The following is a 15,248-nucleotide window of genomic DNA, read 5'->3' as shown; positions in this document are numbered from 1 at the left end:
ACACTCCTCCTCTCCCGTACGCACTGCCCACATCATTCCGTACGTACTGCCCCCATCATACCTTCCACACTCCTCTCCCATACGCACTGCCCCCATCAACCCGTACGTACTGTCCCCCATCATCTCCTCCACACTCCTCTCCCGTACGCACTGCCCCCATCATCCCGCACGTACTGCCCCCCATCAACTCCTCCACACTCCTCTCCCGTACGCACTGCCCCCATCATCCCGTACGTACTGCCCCCATCATTCCCTCCGCACTCCTCTCCCGTACGTACTGCCCCCATCATCCCGTACATACTGCCCCCATCATCCCCTCCGCACTCTTCTCCTGTACATACTGCCCCCATCATCCCCTCTGCACTTCTCTCCCTTACGTACTGCCCTATCAAATCCTCCAGAAATGTTATTTAATCACAAAACTATTTATATACCGTATACTACATAAAAAAAATTACGTTCATTGCATTTAGGTAATGTACTACAAAAAAAAACATATTTGCCGTACGCTGCTAAAGTGTTCGAGTTTGGCTTGAAGAAAAGGTGGCAACCCTACTTCGGCCTCCTCTCTCTCCCTTGGAAAAAGCACACGGAGCCTCAGCCTGGATAGCGGCAGAGCGGGTGGCTCAGTAAGGTGAGCAGTGAGACAGCACTGACTGAGCAGGGAAGGCAGCCAGACACACGATGGACCAAAAAAAAAAGACAACTCGATATAAACACTGCCTGACTTGTCAGCAAAAAAGTAAGTGTGCATTTATATATATATATACACACTTACTTTTTTGCTGACAAGTCAGGCAGGGTTCATATTGATCCAGGAAATAAAACTCAAAGAAAGGGAATGTGGCTCTGTTCTGTGAGATTCGATTCTAATGATATAATACAGATGTGTAAGTGCTAGTAGTAATAAATACCCTGACAGTACAGGTAAAAAACCCTAAAATATGAAGTATGCAGCCAAAACAGTGGCAAATTATGTAAAGGAAATATAGTATGTGTGCAAAAATATTAAAAATGGCAAATAAATCCCACAGATTATGTACAGTATATAAATCCAACATAAAAAATATATTGGAAGCCCTGTGATCAGTGTGTGGCCTGGACACAGTGAATCCCATTACCACTGGTCTTGTACCATGTGACTGCTGTGTCCAATCAGAGCGTCCTGACCCATACAAGCGTCCTGATCACTGCCATACCCCATTTCAGCGTCCTGATCACTGCCATACCCCATACCAGCATCCTGATAAATTGTAATATATATATACAGTATGCCATAGTTTGTAGACTGTATAACTTTCACACAGACCAAATCTATTGTTGCTGGGGGGGCAGGTGTCTATTGTTCCTGGGAGGGATCTATTGTTGCTGGGGGGGCAGGTGTCTATTGTTCTTGGGAGGGATCTATTGTTGCTGGTGGGCAGGTGCCTATTGTTCCTGAAAGGGATCTATTGTTGCTGGTGAATCTATAGTTGTTGTGAGGGATCTATTGTTGCTGGGCAGATGTCTTGTTCCTGGGGGATCTATTGTTGCTAACAAGATTATTTAAAGCAGTAAATACAATTCAGGATATTAAGGCTTCATTTCCACTGACGTTTTTACAGCCACTTTTCTGAGCGTTTTTTTACAGCTTAAAAACGCCTGTCCATGTTATTCTATGGCATCATGCCCACATAGGCGTTTTTGAGCTGCAAATGGCATAGGCGTTTTTGAGCTGTAAAAAAAACGCAGGACCAGGGCGTTCTGAAGCTCCAGAGTAGAGCTGTAAAAACGCCAGACGTTAAAAAACGCTCAAAAATGCTCAAAAACGTGCGAAAACGCTCAAAAACGCTACCGCTGCATTTTTAAAGCTGCAGCTCACAAAAAAAAATCCTACTTACTGTGCGGTTTGTGTAAAAATTACTTATTTGATCTAGCGATTTATTTAAAAGGTTTGTTTATGTTAAAAGATTATTTAATTAATAAGTTAAAAAAACAATGTTAGTTTACATTGATGTTTATTTAATTAAAAATGTTTTAATACATGTATGTATAAGAGTGTGTGTGTGTGTGTATATATGTGTGTGTGTGTGTGTATATATATATATATATATATATATATATATATATATATATATATATATATATATATATATATACATATATATATATATATACATATATATATATGACACGTGTGTTTGAGCTTTGGTTTGAGGTGCAAACCCTAATGCATTAGGCTGCGCACGCCTATGTCACCAATCCTTGTTTCACAAAAAAAAACACATTTTCAAAAAAAATTGTCATTGGGACAAAAAGTGAGGTGAAATCTTCTGAACAGGTGCACAGACAGCAAAACAAATGTTACAGGGATGATAACCATTCCCTATGTTTTCCAAAAAGCTTAAAGGGGTTGTAAAGGTAATTTTTTTCCCTAAATAGCTTCCTTTACCTTAGTGCAGTCCTCATCCACTTACCTCATCCTTCGATTTTGCTTTTAAATGTCCTTATTTATTCTGCGAAATACTCACTTCCTGTTCTTCTGTCTGTAACTACACACCGTAATGCAAGGCTTTCTCCCTGGTGTGGAGAAAACCTCTTGAGGGGGCGAGCAGGAGTGTCAGGACGCCCACTAACACACAGCTCCTTTCTCTATCTGCACAGTAGAGAGTGTCCTGACCCTCCTGCTCACCCCCTCCCCTCTCAAGAGGCTTTCTCCACACCAGGGAGAAAGTCTCGCATTATGGTGTGTAGTTACAGACAGAACAGGAAGTGAGGATTTCTCAGAGGAAATAAGGACATTTAAAAGCAAAATTGAAGGATGAGGTAAGTGAAGGAGGACTGCACTAAGGTAAAGTAAGCTATTTAGGGAAAAACAAAATTTCCTTTACAACCCCTTTAAAAATATATTTTTTGGCTGGAGCTACACTTTAAAAATGTACCAGTTCAAAATTACAAACAGATTCTACTTAACAACAAGCCTACAGTCTCTGTCTTGTTTGCACCACCTGTATACTGCTCTTCAGAGTATATAGAGCCTGGGGGCCCCACGCCTTTCTTTTTTTTAATTTGGGTGCGGGGTTCCCCTTAATATCCATACAAGACCCAAAGGGGCTGATAATGGCCTGGGGGGGGGGGGGGGGGGGACCTATGTCATTTTTCTCAATGATTTGCATCCATATTGCAGGGACCAGACATTACAATAAAACCACAAGCAGTTTTAAAGGACTTTTTTTCCTATAGAAATTTCATTTTGTGCAGGGACAGTTCTAAACACGGGAAACACGTGCCACTTCACAGGCATACTGTAGACACCCAGCAGGTACGATATTTAAAGGAATATTTCCCTTTTTTTTCACTTTAAGCAGCATTAAAATCACTGCTCCCGAAAAAACTACAGTTTTTAAAACTTTTTTGCATTGATACATGTCCCCTGGGGCAGGACCCGGGTCCCCAGACCCTTTTTAGGACAATAACTTGCATATTCGCCTTTAAAATTAGCACTTTTGATTTCAAACGTTTGAGTCCCACAGACTTTAATGGGGTTCTAAAGTTTGCGCAAACTATTGGTCCGTTCGCAGGTTCTGGTGCGAACCGAACTGGGGCTGTTTGGCTCATCCCTAGTACCAAGCCTTAGCCTGGAGACATGTGACATGACGCTGCTAGAGATAACCGCTACTATAGCCCCTTAAGAAGTCAACATTTCTACACTTGTGCTCCTTACAGCCCTCCTAAAATTTACATGTGCAACATTTGATATTTCTTTCAGCAAGAGGAATAAACAAAATATAAAAAGAAATAGTGAATACAAAAAAAAGTAAGAATATTGTGTAAGAAATAAACCCAAACTATTAATTACTAGAATCTACCCTTTCACTGGCTGGAATAAGCACAAAAAACAACCCACTGTCTGTAGGGGGCCCCCAAGGCACTGCACAATAAGAGCCAAAGGCTGTGCACAGCCAAAGGTCCATAGGTTGGGCACCAAGAATCTAAATAATGCTGCTTTTCTGCATCTGTTTTCATAAAGGTCACTAATGAATTTGTTTGTCAACATTTTACTTAAAAAAAAAAAAGAGAATGAATATTGCCAGCTTGTTAAACAATAAAATACACATTTGCAAGGAAAAGCATCAATAAAAAGGTAAAATAAATAAATAAATATGCTACACTGTTGGAGAAAAAGAGAACAGGAAAGCAAAATACAGAAATAAGTAAGAATAGCGTGAAAGAAAACTCAATCCATTAATTACTTGAATTCACCTTTTGACTGGTCTAAGTACGCACCTAAACAAACCACTTTATGCAAGGGGCCTCAAGGGACTGCAAAATAAGGGCCAAATGGCTTCATGCCCCTGAGCCATAGGATGAGCACTAAGAATCTAAAGAATGCTGCTTTTCTGCCTTCTGTTCTTAAAAAGATCACTAAAGATATGCCTTTCAACTTTTTTTTTTTTTTTACAAACGTGGTGTTTTATTGAAAAGAGCAAAGGCAGTGTACATCATATGCATTTGCACAGTCATTACATAACATACAGCCGTACACAGATGGGTCATACATAAGACATGAAAACAAAACTGGTGGAATTCTAGACATATTGCCATTGTACAGGGGTAGGTAAAGGAGCACATAAACCAAAGACATCGGGAACGGAGATTCTGGCAGCAGAAGGATTTGTAGGCTCAGCGTAACAAGGTGAGGGAATACCAAGACGCATCATAGGGGGTGTTAGTCAAGCATTTCATTACAGGTAGCCGCGCTACCAAGCCAACTATCCCAGATCTTGCCATATTTTGTCGGGCAACCCCTATGCACATAAAGCCACTTTCGTGCTATAAGTAACCTGGCAACAAAGAGTGACTCTTGGAGAAATAATTTGTGGAATTTGTCTGAATCTGGATCTGGGAATATCCCCAGTATACATTGTTTCGGGCATAATGTGAGGGGAGACCCCATCTCATCATGAATGAACTTAACGATCCAGTACCACAACAGATGGAAAAATTTACTGGAGGGACTACTGCATCTGGGGCATAGGGGATTGTAGTTGGGTTTATATCTGCACAGTCGAATAGGAGTCAGGTAGGAGCGGTGTAAAATATAGAGGTGCGTGAGACAGTCAGACAACCTAGAAGACACCTTTTTACAGGCGTCAAGCGCATCCTCCCATTCGTCATCCTCCAGACCACGCACATCCCCAGACCATCTGTCCTTCACTCTATAAGCTAGATTCACAGCAACAGGGCGAAGAAGAGAATCATAAAATACTGAAATGAGTTTGCGGGAATCCCGTCCCTTTATAATACGAAGGGTATCCAAATGTTCCAAGCTGGGGGGGCATCTTGGAATTGCATCTGGAGAGCATGGCGGAGCTGGAGGTAACGAAAGTGCATAGAGTTGGGGAGAGCAAACTCGTCCTTAAATTACTGGAACGACTTCAAAACTGCACTGTGGTATGCCTCAGACAGATACCGTACTCCATGGCTGAGCCAAAGGGCCTGGTCTGGTACAGTCAAGAGTTCGTGTAAGCGAGGATTGTCCCATAGAGGCGTGTGGAAGTGAGTATTCAGGAACTTCAGCTTGCGCCCCACCACCTCCCAAATTTTGCAATGGCCGTATAGTAGGCCCCTATGGTTGCCCAATACCCCACCACCGACGAGATCTTTGAGGAGAATTTGGAATGGGTGGGTAAGTCCCGGGGAGTGTGGGGAGCAAAGTAGTGTCAGGTAGCGGTCTCCGTCATGTTTGTCCAGATAGAAAAAGTGGGAGAGCTGTGAAGCCAAATAATAGAGATTAAAGTCAGGTAATGCCGCACCCCCTAAGGTAGTGGGACATTTCAGCGCCTGCCAGGACAGTTTGTGCCAAGCCGCGCCCCAGACAAAAGAGTTGAGGATGGCTTCAATTGATTTAAAGAGTCTAAGGGTCTATAGGGGTGTCCCAAAAAACATAGAGGAACTGAGGCAGGAGCACCATCTTAACCAGGTTCACCCTTCCCATCACACCCAGTGGCAGTTTGGCCCATGTCTGTGTCCTAGCCTTCATAGCTGTTATTAAGGGCTCTATATTAAGTTTAACAAAGTCTTTAGGGGAGCGGGTGATCGTGATCCCTAGGTATTTCATGGAGCTGACTCTAAGGCACACGATAGAATTCATCCGCTGAAAAATCCCAGCGAATGGGTTTCAGCGGATAGATCCTATGGTGTGTACACTCCAGCGGATCTGTTTCCGCGGATATTTATCCCCTGGGATGGATTTCCAGCGGATAAATATTTGATGACATGCTATCAAATCTATCCGCTGGAATCCATCCCAACGGATGGATCCGCTGGTCTGTACAGACTCACCAGATCCATCCGTCCGAAGGGATCCCCCGCATGCGTCGTAATGATTCGACGCATGCGTGGAATTCCTTATATGACAGCGTCGCGCACGTCGCCGCGTCATAATCGTGGCGACGGCGCGACACGTCATCGCCAGAGGATTTCGGCGCGGATTTCGATTCGATGGTGAGTACACTCCATCGCATGGAAATCCGCGGAAATCCTCGAGAGGATTTATCCGTGGAAACGGTCCGCTGGACCGTATCCGCGGATAAATCCTCCCGTGTGTATGGGGCCTAAGGCCTCGTGCACACGACCGGATCTGTCCGTTGGGATTTATCCGCGGATCAGTTCCAGCAGACAAATCCGGTCGTGTGTACGGCCTAGCGGACATTTTTCGGCGGACATTTCTCCAGCCGACGGTTTTCAAGCGGATAAAAATTTCTTAGCATGCTAAGAAATCTATCTGCTGGAAACCTGTCCGTCGGACTGATCCGGTCGTCTGTACAGACTCACCGGATAAGTCCAAGCGATCCCCATCCCTCGCATGCGTCAAAGTGATTCGACGCATGCGTGGAAGTATTTACCTTCCAGGGTCGCGCACGTCGCCCTGTCATCGTTGCAGCGACGGCGCAGCCACGTCACCGGGTATGTTTTACGCAGGGATTTTGATCTGATGGTGTGTACAGCCATCAGATCAAAATCGGGAGCAGAAATGTCCGCTGGAAACGGTCCGGCGGACCGTTTCCAACGGATATCCTCTCGTGTGTACAGGGCCTAAGGAGCGGTGAGGAGGTCTGAAGGAGGGAAGGGGCGCCTATATCTATAGGGAGGATTTGGGACTTGTCCCAGTTTATTTTTAGACCTGAGTAGCTACCGAAGGTTTGAATAATCTCAAGGGCTAGCTGTAGGGATGGGCCATATCAGCTAGGTAGAGCAACATATCGTCTGCATAGAGACTAATTCTCTCCTCCAAAGCACCACATTTCAAACCCTGGATATCTGGGTGCATTCTGAGGGAAGAGGCAAGGGGTTCTACTGCCAGGGCATACAGTAGGGGAGACAGGGGGCAACCCTGGCATGTACCCCTTGAGAGAGGAAATGGTTCTAATATCTGGCCATTAACCAGGATCCTGGCGCTCGGGCCCTGGTATAGGAGGCGGATCCACTTTATGAAGCGGGGTCCGAACCCAAATCTAGCCAGGCACTCCCAGAGGTACTCCCACTCGACAGAGTCGAATGCCTTTGCTGCATCTAGGGACACCACCGCTCTGGAGCCCATCTGGTCGTGCCCGGCCTGCAAGTTCATGTTCAGCCTTCGTAGGTTATAAGCCGTGTTTTTAGCTGGCATGAACCCTGTCTGATCTGGATGAATCAATGTAAGGATCACTCCGTTCAGACGCAGCGCCAGGACCTTGGCCAATATTTTAATGTCAAGGAGGAGGAGGAGCTAAATTGGGCGATACGATTCGGGGAACTCTAGATTTTTGCCGGGTTTTGGAATGAGTACTATATAAGCCTTGCTCATAGAGGGGGCCAGGGATCCAGATTGGAAAATATGAGAAAATAACTGATGAAGTCTGGGAACTAAAGATTCGGCATAAGTTTTATAAAATTCTAGGGGCAGACCGTCAGAGCCGGGTGCCTTAGAAGTGTTGAGTGAGGATATTGCCTCTATTATTTCGTCTTTAGTAATAGGGGCCTCCAGAACCTCCACCTGGGACAGGGCGAGAGTGGGCAAGGGGATGCCACCCAAGAGCATGGCAATCTCCTCCCTAGATTTGTTAGTGGCAGAGGTGTACAGAGAGGCGAAGAACGATCGGAACTCCCCAGCCACCTCTCCAGGGTTCGTCAGTAAATTGCCACCGGTGGTTTGGAGGGAAACCACAGTCGGAGGCCTGTGGTCCAGATTTGCCAAATAGGCCAACAGGTGGCCCGCACGCTCCCCGCACTCATACGACCTCTGCTTGGTATAAAATATCTTCCTCTCTGCTTTTTCAAAGTGTAGAGCATTCACCACCCTTGCCTGTAATTTTAATTGGTCAGGCATTGAGGGGGAGGGGTTGGTAGAGAATTCACGTTCCACGGCCAGCAAAGATTGTTCTGCTTGCTGAACCACCCGAGAGGAAGTCTTTCGGTACCTGGAGATATGTTGGGACAAGATCATACAGGCGTGAGATTTAAACGAGTCCCACACCGTCTCATATGGAGCAGTGTCCTTATTGGTCTGAAAGTAAAACTCCCATTCCAAGCCCACAGTCTCCAGTTCAGGGACCACAGTTAGCCAGAAGGGGCTGCGTTTCCAGGTGAGGATCGAGGAGTTGAGTCGAGACAAAGCTCGATCCAATAGGAGGCATGATCTGATAGTATGCAGGGATTAAAGCCAACTTTGCCTAAAAGGGGAAGGAGAGTGCGGGAGACTAATATTAGATCTATGCATGACATGGCATTGTATGTCGTTGAGAAGCACCAAAACGTACGGTCTGAGGGGTGACAGTGTCTCCACGTGTCCACCAGCTCGAGGTCACTTAGTAATTTGCCAAACCTAGTACACGGTTGGGAGGAGGCAGCAAAAGAGTCGGTCGTGAGTCTTTCCACGTCTCTATTTGCAACATTATTAAAGTCCCCTAGCCAAATTGCCCGGGACAGTGGGGAAATGGGACATAAATCCTAAGCCCTCAGTCAGGACCACAAATTGGAATGGTGGGGTTATATAAATTGCCAGTAGCAGCACCTCCAAGCCATTCACCTTGCCATGTGTAACGGAATGACCCGGGACAAACAGAGACTTTGTAAGGATGAGGGGTACTCCTGTACCGGCGTCACCAAGGAGTCTTATGTCTAGGGTCACCTTATGTCCCATAGGGCCATAGGGTGACTGAGAAATTATATCCTAAATTACAGGACAGGGGACATCACTGATAGTTCATATTGCAGGATCTTGAGATATTGCAAGTTGTTGGTTAATTGTGACCCAACCAGTCAATAGTGACTAATTTCTATGATTAGCCCTGGCTAGTAACATGCTAATTGAGTCTGCTTCTGAAAGACCTCTCATTGTGTGATGCTGCTTTGTGTGAATTCTATTGATATAAGATGTGTAATGGAACTTGCCAAGCTGTATGCGGAGACAGAACGTCTGTCTAGGGATGTGGATTGAGAAGAGATCATTGTGTGATGGTGTTTTGTTTGAGTTCTGTTAATGAAGGAATGTGCAGTGATTAGGTCATGATAATTATAGCCCAGCGCAGAGATATCTAGAATGTTTAGCAATTAGCCATCTGAAGGTGTATTGACGCCCCCCAGGGTGTGGGTGGAGAGTTTAATTGTTCCTGTGCCTTGAAAACTGTATAAAAGCTGAGAGTGAACCATTAAAGATGTCTTCATTTTGAAACCAGTACCAGAGCTGTGTGAGTCTCGGTTATTCTGGCAAATGGGATGGATCGGGTCCTGTTGGTTGGAGTGTCGATAAGGTGTCGTGGGGTGATGGAAGGTCATAAACGGTGGTGACCGTTACAGCATGTAAGAACAAGTACCTGCCCAGTGGGTCAGAACGGAGCAGCAGTAGGGTAAATTGTGTTGTTTTGGCCACCAGTACAGCAGCCCCTCTGGAGTTGGAAGTGTGTGTAGCTTGGTACAACCATCCCACCCAGGGATTTTTAAGCGACATCGTGAGCTGGCCTGTAAGATGGGTCTCCACTAGCACCATGATATCTGCCTGTTGCGCTTTAAGAGAAGAAAGGACTGCCACACGTTTTGTTTTAGCTCTAATCCCTCTTACATTCCAGGAAATTCATTTCACATTAGGCATTGGTGGTCTACGTAAACAACAACATTCCCAGCGCCCGGAGCCCGCACGCTGCCACCCCCTGGCGCCCCATTTTCAGGGGCGCCACACACAAGGCCCGGAGCAGGTGGGGAAGGAGTTAGTAGCACGGTCTGCCAAATCTCCAGCAGCATAGTAGCATACGATAAAGTACTGTAATGCATGTCATTAAATACATTCGAAAAACACCAGCAAGCCTTACTCTTTAGCATAAAATACAAACTTAAAACAACAGAACAAACAGAAAATGCAGAACAAAATTGCAAAAACACTCTGGGGTGTCCGACCCGACAGCGCTGCCAGCAAAGGGCAGGGGCAACATACCAGGGTCGGCCAGACCAGGGAAACCATGCTTGCGCCAAAAGGCGAACAGTGGAATTGGGTGCACCGAGGACCGTGGGGACTCTCGTGCCTAGGGGGACGATTGATCGCTGTAGAGCGAATGACAGCACAAGGAGTGAGACTCCCGGACAGAGGCCTCCAGGATAAGCAGCATGGGGAGCATGGCAGGATATGAAAATTTGAGTCCTCGGCCCAGGCGCCATGACGGGATTTGGCCTGCCAATGACTGCCATATTGCAGGGCCATAAGAATAATGTACACATCGGAGGCACTGGGAAGTCAGGGGGGTATGAGTAAGTAAGTACGGTGGGGAGAAACCTTTTTTTTTAAAAGAAGAAATGTAAAAGGAAAAGCTGTATTGCCAGTAGGGGTGCGCATCTTTGGTGGTCTCACGATTGGATTAGATTACGATCATCATGTCAACGATTCAATTTGATTCGATTCCGCGATGCATGACGATTAGAAAGATGGAGGAGCCTGGAGATAGGAAGGAAGAATCCATGAATAGGAAAGGAAGGATGGAGTAGTCTGGAGATGGGAACTAAAAGGAATAAGGAAATAGCAATCCATGAATAAGGAAAAAAGGTTGGAGGATAGGAATGGAAGGCTGGAAGAGTCCAGAAATATTATTAGATGGAAGAGTCTGGGGGGGGTGATAGGAACTGAAGGATGGAGGGGTCGGTCCAGAGATAAGAATGGGTGGGACCTCAGATTGTTCAGGGCTGCATGGGGTGAGGGTTGGAGCCTGTCAATGGAGGTGAGGTGGGTGAGGGCTATGCGGTGGCCATTGGTTTGAATGGGGAGCTGGAAGAGCAATATCCGTCTGATGTGTAGTTTGGGTGATCTGGGGTTAGTGAACAGGAATAGTTTGAGATATATATATATATATATATATATATATATATATAAAAATATAAAAGGTAGGTGGGATGGGGGACCTGCGGGGGGGAGGAAGGGGCTGTGAAGGACATTCAGCAGTTTGACAGCCAGCTGGGGAACATGCTGTCATATCTGTGTTAAAAACAAAATAAAGTGGGCGCTATATGATTAGTTGGCAGCTAGCACTTTAATAGACCATAAAACAAAAAATGGTGTGCAGTGCTTTGTGGTGATAAATGTACAAAAATGTCTTTAGTGAACAAATATAGTCCTGAAATATATTTATATATAAATCTGATCTGATTGAAATAAATCTTCTGTGTATTCAAAGTAATTCCAGTGCTGAGTGTGCTCTGCTGTATTCAAATCATTCCTGATTTCTGGTGAATGATTTGAACACAGCAGAGCACACTCAGCACTGGAATTACTTTGAATACACAGAAGATTTATTTCAATCAGATCACAGATTTATATATATTTCACTACTTAATAAGACTCTTTTGTACATTTATCACCGCAAAGCACTGCACACCATTTTTTGTTGTATTGCCCTATCTGCATTCTGCATACAGTCTGACACCTCCCTTACCATGTCAGTCCTCTCAGCGGCCCCCTCACCTGGCTCTACCGCTTTTCTGGCTCTCCTCCGGCTCTGCCTCATCCTCCTCCATCACACCTTCGGCTGAATACGCCACGGCCGTCCTGAACCCTTCCGGGACCAAAATCACTGATGGCTCCACTCTCCTCCTCGGAGCTCCATGCTCCATAAGCCGGCCGCCGCCACTCTTATTAGCAGGGACAGCTCCAGCCACCATGTCCCCACCAATGCACACACAGCGTGGCTCCTCACTTCCGCATTCCGTCACCATGAAGCCGCCTGGGATCACTGTCTATTGGCTGGTAAGGGGGTGGGACGATGAGGGGAGAGGGAAGGTGATTGATGGATGTGTCACTCGGCTCTGCTGTCTCCTCTGAGTCTCTCGCGACACAGGGGGATGATGTCAGCGGGAGGTGAAAAAAAACAGCTGCGGAAACCTCGGCTTGCTTCGGCTCCACTCGGAGGCAGGACATGGTACGGCGGCACAGCGCGAGGATGACGTCATCCTCAATAATCGATTATTTTAAGCTACAGCATCGATGCCGCATCATGGACGATCGAATCCTGATGCATCGATGCAACGATTATATTCAACACCCCTAATTGCCAGCCCGTTAAACAGTGACAAAGGCAAATATTTTTTAAAAAAAATGCTACACTGCTGTTGAAAAATAGACAATGTATGTATATCATTTTAATTAATACTATTATTATACAGGATTTATATATCGCTATTCTATTCCTCCTCAATCTTGATGATTCTAGCTTCCAACAATATTTTTGGTTTAGGGCACCACCACCCAAGGCCCAATTTTTCTGCCCCTGTTTGACAGGGGCATGTATTTACAGTTTTTGATCTAGTATTTCACAGCAGGGCCCGTTCCTGAGCCCAACAAGAGTAACTGTGAGGGCTTACAGTGTTGTGGCACCACCACCAACCAAGGCCCAATTTGTCTGCCCCTGTTTAACAGGGGCATGTAATTACAATTCTTAGTATTTCAATTTTTCTGGCCCTGTTTTTCTGCCCCTGTTTAACAATTCTTGATATAACATTTAACAGCAGGGCCAGTTCCTGCACCCAAAAAGAGCAACTGTGAGGATTTACAGTGTTCTGGTACCACCAACACACAAGGCCCAATTTTCGACAGAGTATATAGGGCAGGCCGTATAGTATATTACCTTTAGAAATGTAATTTTGCAGTGGTATTGTTCTAATCACAGGAATTACAGGCATACTAAGTACACCCCCCATGCACGATATTTAAAGGAATATTTCATTTTTATTGTTTCACTTTAAGCATTATTAAAATCACTGCTCCTGAAAAAACGTTAGTTTTTTAAAACTTTTTCTGCGTTGAAACATATCCCCTGGGGCAGGATCCGGGTCCCCCAAACACTTATTATAGCAATAACTTGCATATAAGCCTTTAAAATTAGCACTTTTGATTTTTCACGTTCGTGTCCCATAGACTTTAACAGTGTTCACGTGTTCAAATGAATCATTTGCCTGTTTGCATGTTCTGCTGTGAACCGAACCGGGGGTGTTCGGCCCATCCCTACTTGTCTGTAATTCATGTTGGAATCTTTCAAAAGGAAATATTGTACTGCCTCTAAACCTACTTGATGTGGGATCGAGGTGTAAAGAGAGACCACATCCAGTGAAGTCCACAGATAGTCAGTCTCAATATGTAATTGACATGGGCTGTAGAAAAAAAATTTATGTAGTGGGATAGTCCAGAGATGAAACTGTCAGTGCTGGCTACAATAGGTCTGCCTGGATGACAAGTGGCGGATTTGTGAATAGGAGTGCTGCATGTGAAACTGTTTCTCCTTCTTGCATAGCACACCATCCACTGGCGCCTCCTCTATCAAAGACTTCAACTCCACTTGGAACTCAGGCAGAGGGTCACCCTTTAACGTGTCATATGTTTTATTATCAGACAATAAACCTCCCTTTAATAATATATTCGATCTTGAATGACCAAGCTACCCCCTTGTCAACTTGTTTGATAACTAACAAGTAGGGCACTTAAAGCTGTGCGTTCAGCACTGGACAGATTTGATGGACCTGTGAGCCTGGTATTGCACATGTTTAACCACTTACGGACCACCCTCCATTGTTATACGTTGCTACTTTGAAGAGGAATACTGTTGTTATGGTAGCAGCTAGCTATCATAACCCCGGTATCCTCTTCAAGGGCGGGCGGTCTTCTTTCAGATAGAAGTGGTCTCTGTGGTGGATACGTCGCAAGATCACTTTTATCGGTGGCAGGAAAGGGCTCCTGACGCTTTCTGGTACCCTTTTCCACTTACCGGAGCCGTCAGCAGCTGCGGAGGCGAACGCGTCCTCTTGCCGGCTAAGTGTGGATACGATCCATCCCGACGAGCTTGGGTGCAGAAGCGAACGCATACATGAGCATCACCCGCATATCAAAAAACGTTTTTCAAACGACACATGTGAGGTATGGCTGCAATCGTTAGAGCGAGTGCAATAATTCTAGCCATAGACCTCCTCTGTAACTCAAAACATGCAACCTGTAGAATTTTTGGAAACGTCACCTATGGAGATTTCTAAAGGTAAATGGTTTGTCGCCATTCCACGAGCGGGCGCAACTTTGAAGCATGACATGTTGGGTATTAATTTACTCGGCATAACATTATCTTTCACAATATAAAAAAAATTGGGCTAACTTGGAACACTTATTGTCTTATTTTTTTATTCAAAAAAAGTGCGCTTGTAAGACCGCTGTGCAAATACGGTGTGACAAAAAGTATTGCAATGACCTCCATTTTATTTTCTAGAGTGTTAGAAAAAATAGGATTTTTTAATACAGCTTACCTGTAAAATCCTTTTGTTGGGAATACATCACGGGACACAGAACCTTTAATTACTTAATGGGTTATGTAGTCACCACAGGTGATTGGACACTGGCAAACCCAATTAAAATTGAGTTCCTCCCCTATTTACCCCCTCCCAAATGGAAAGTACCTCAGTTTTGTAGCAAATCAATAAGTGTTCCAATTTTTTATCTCCGAAGAGGGGTGGGAGCTCTGTGTCCCTTGATGTATTCCCAAGAAAAGGATTTTACAGGTAAGCTGTATTAAAAAATCTAATTTTCTTGATCATACATCACGGGACACAGAGCCTTTAATCACTTAATGGGATGTCCCATAGCAATGCTACAATTTGAGGGGAGGGAGACACAGATCAGAATAAGACCGCCATCCAGCCAGAGGATCTATACTGCTGCCTGAAGCACACTACGCCCGAAGGCGGCGTCCTTGTAATCTCTCAATTCTACC

Source organism: Rana temporaria, chromosome 4 (assembly GCF_905171775.1).
Source record: "Rana temporaria chromosome 4, aRanTem1.1, whole genome shotgun sequence".
In the NCBI taxonomy this organism is placed as follows: Eukaryota; Metazoa; Chordata; class Amphibia; order Anura; family Ranidae; genus Rana; species Rana temporaria.
The sequence above is the reverse complement of the archived record's forward strand: the minus strand, read 5'-3'. Positions refer to the sequence as shown.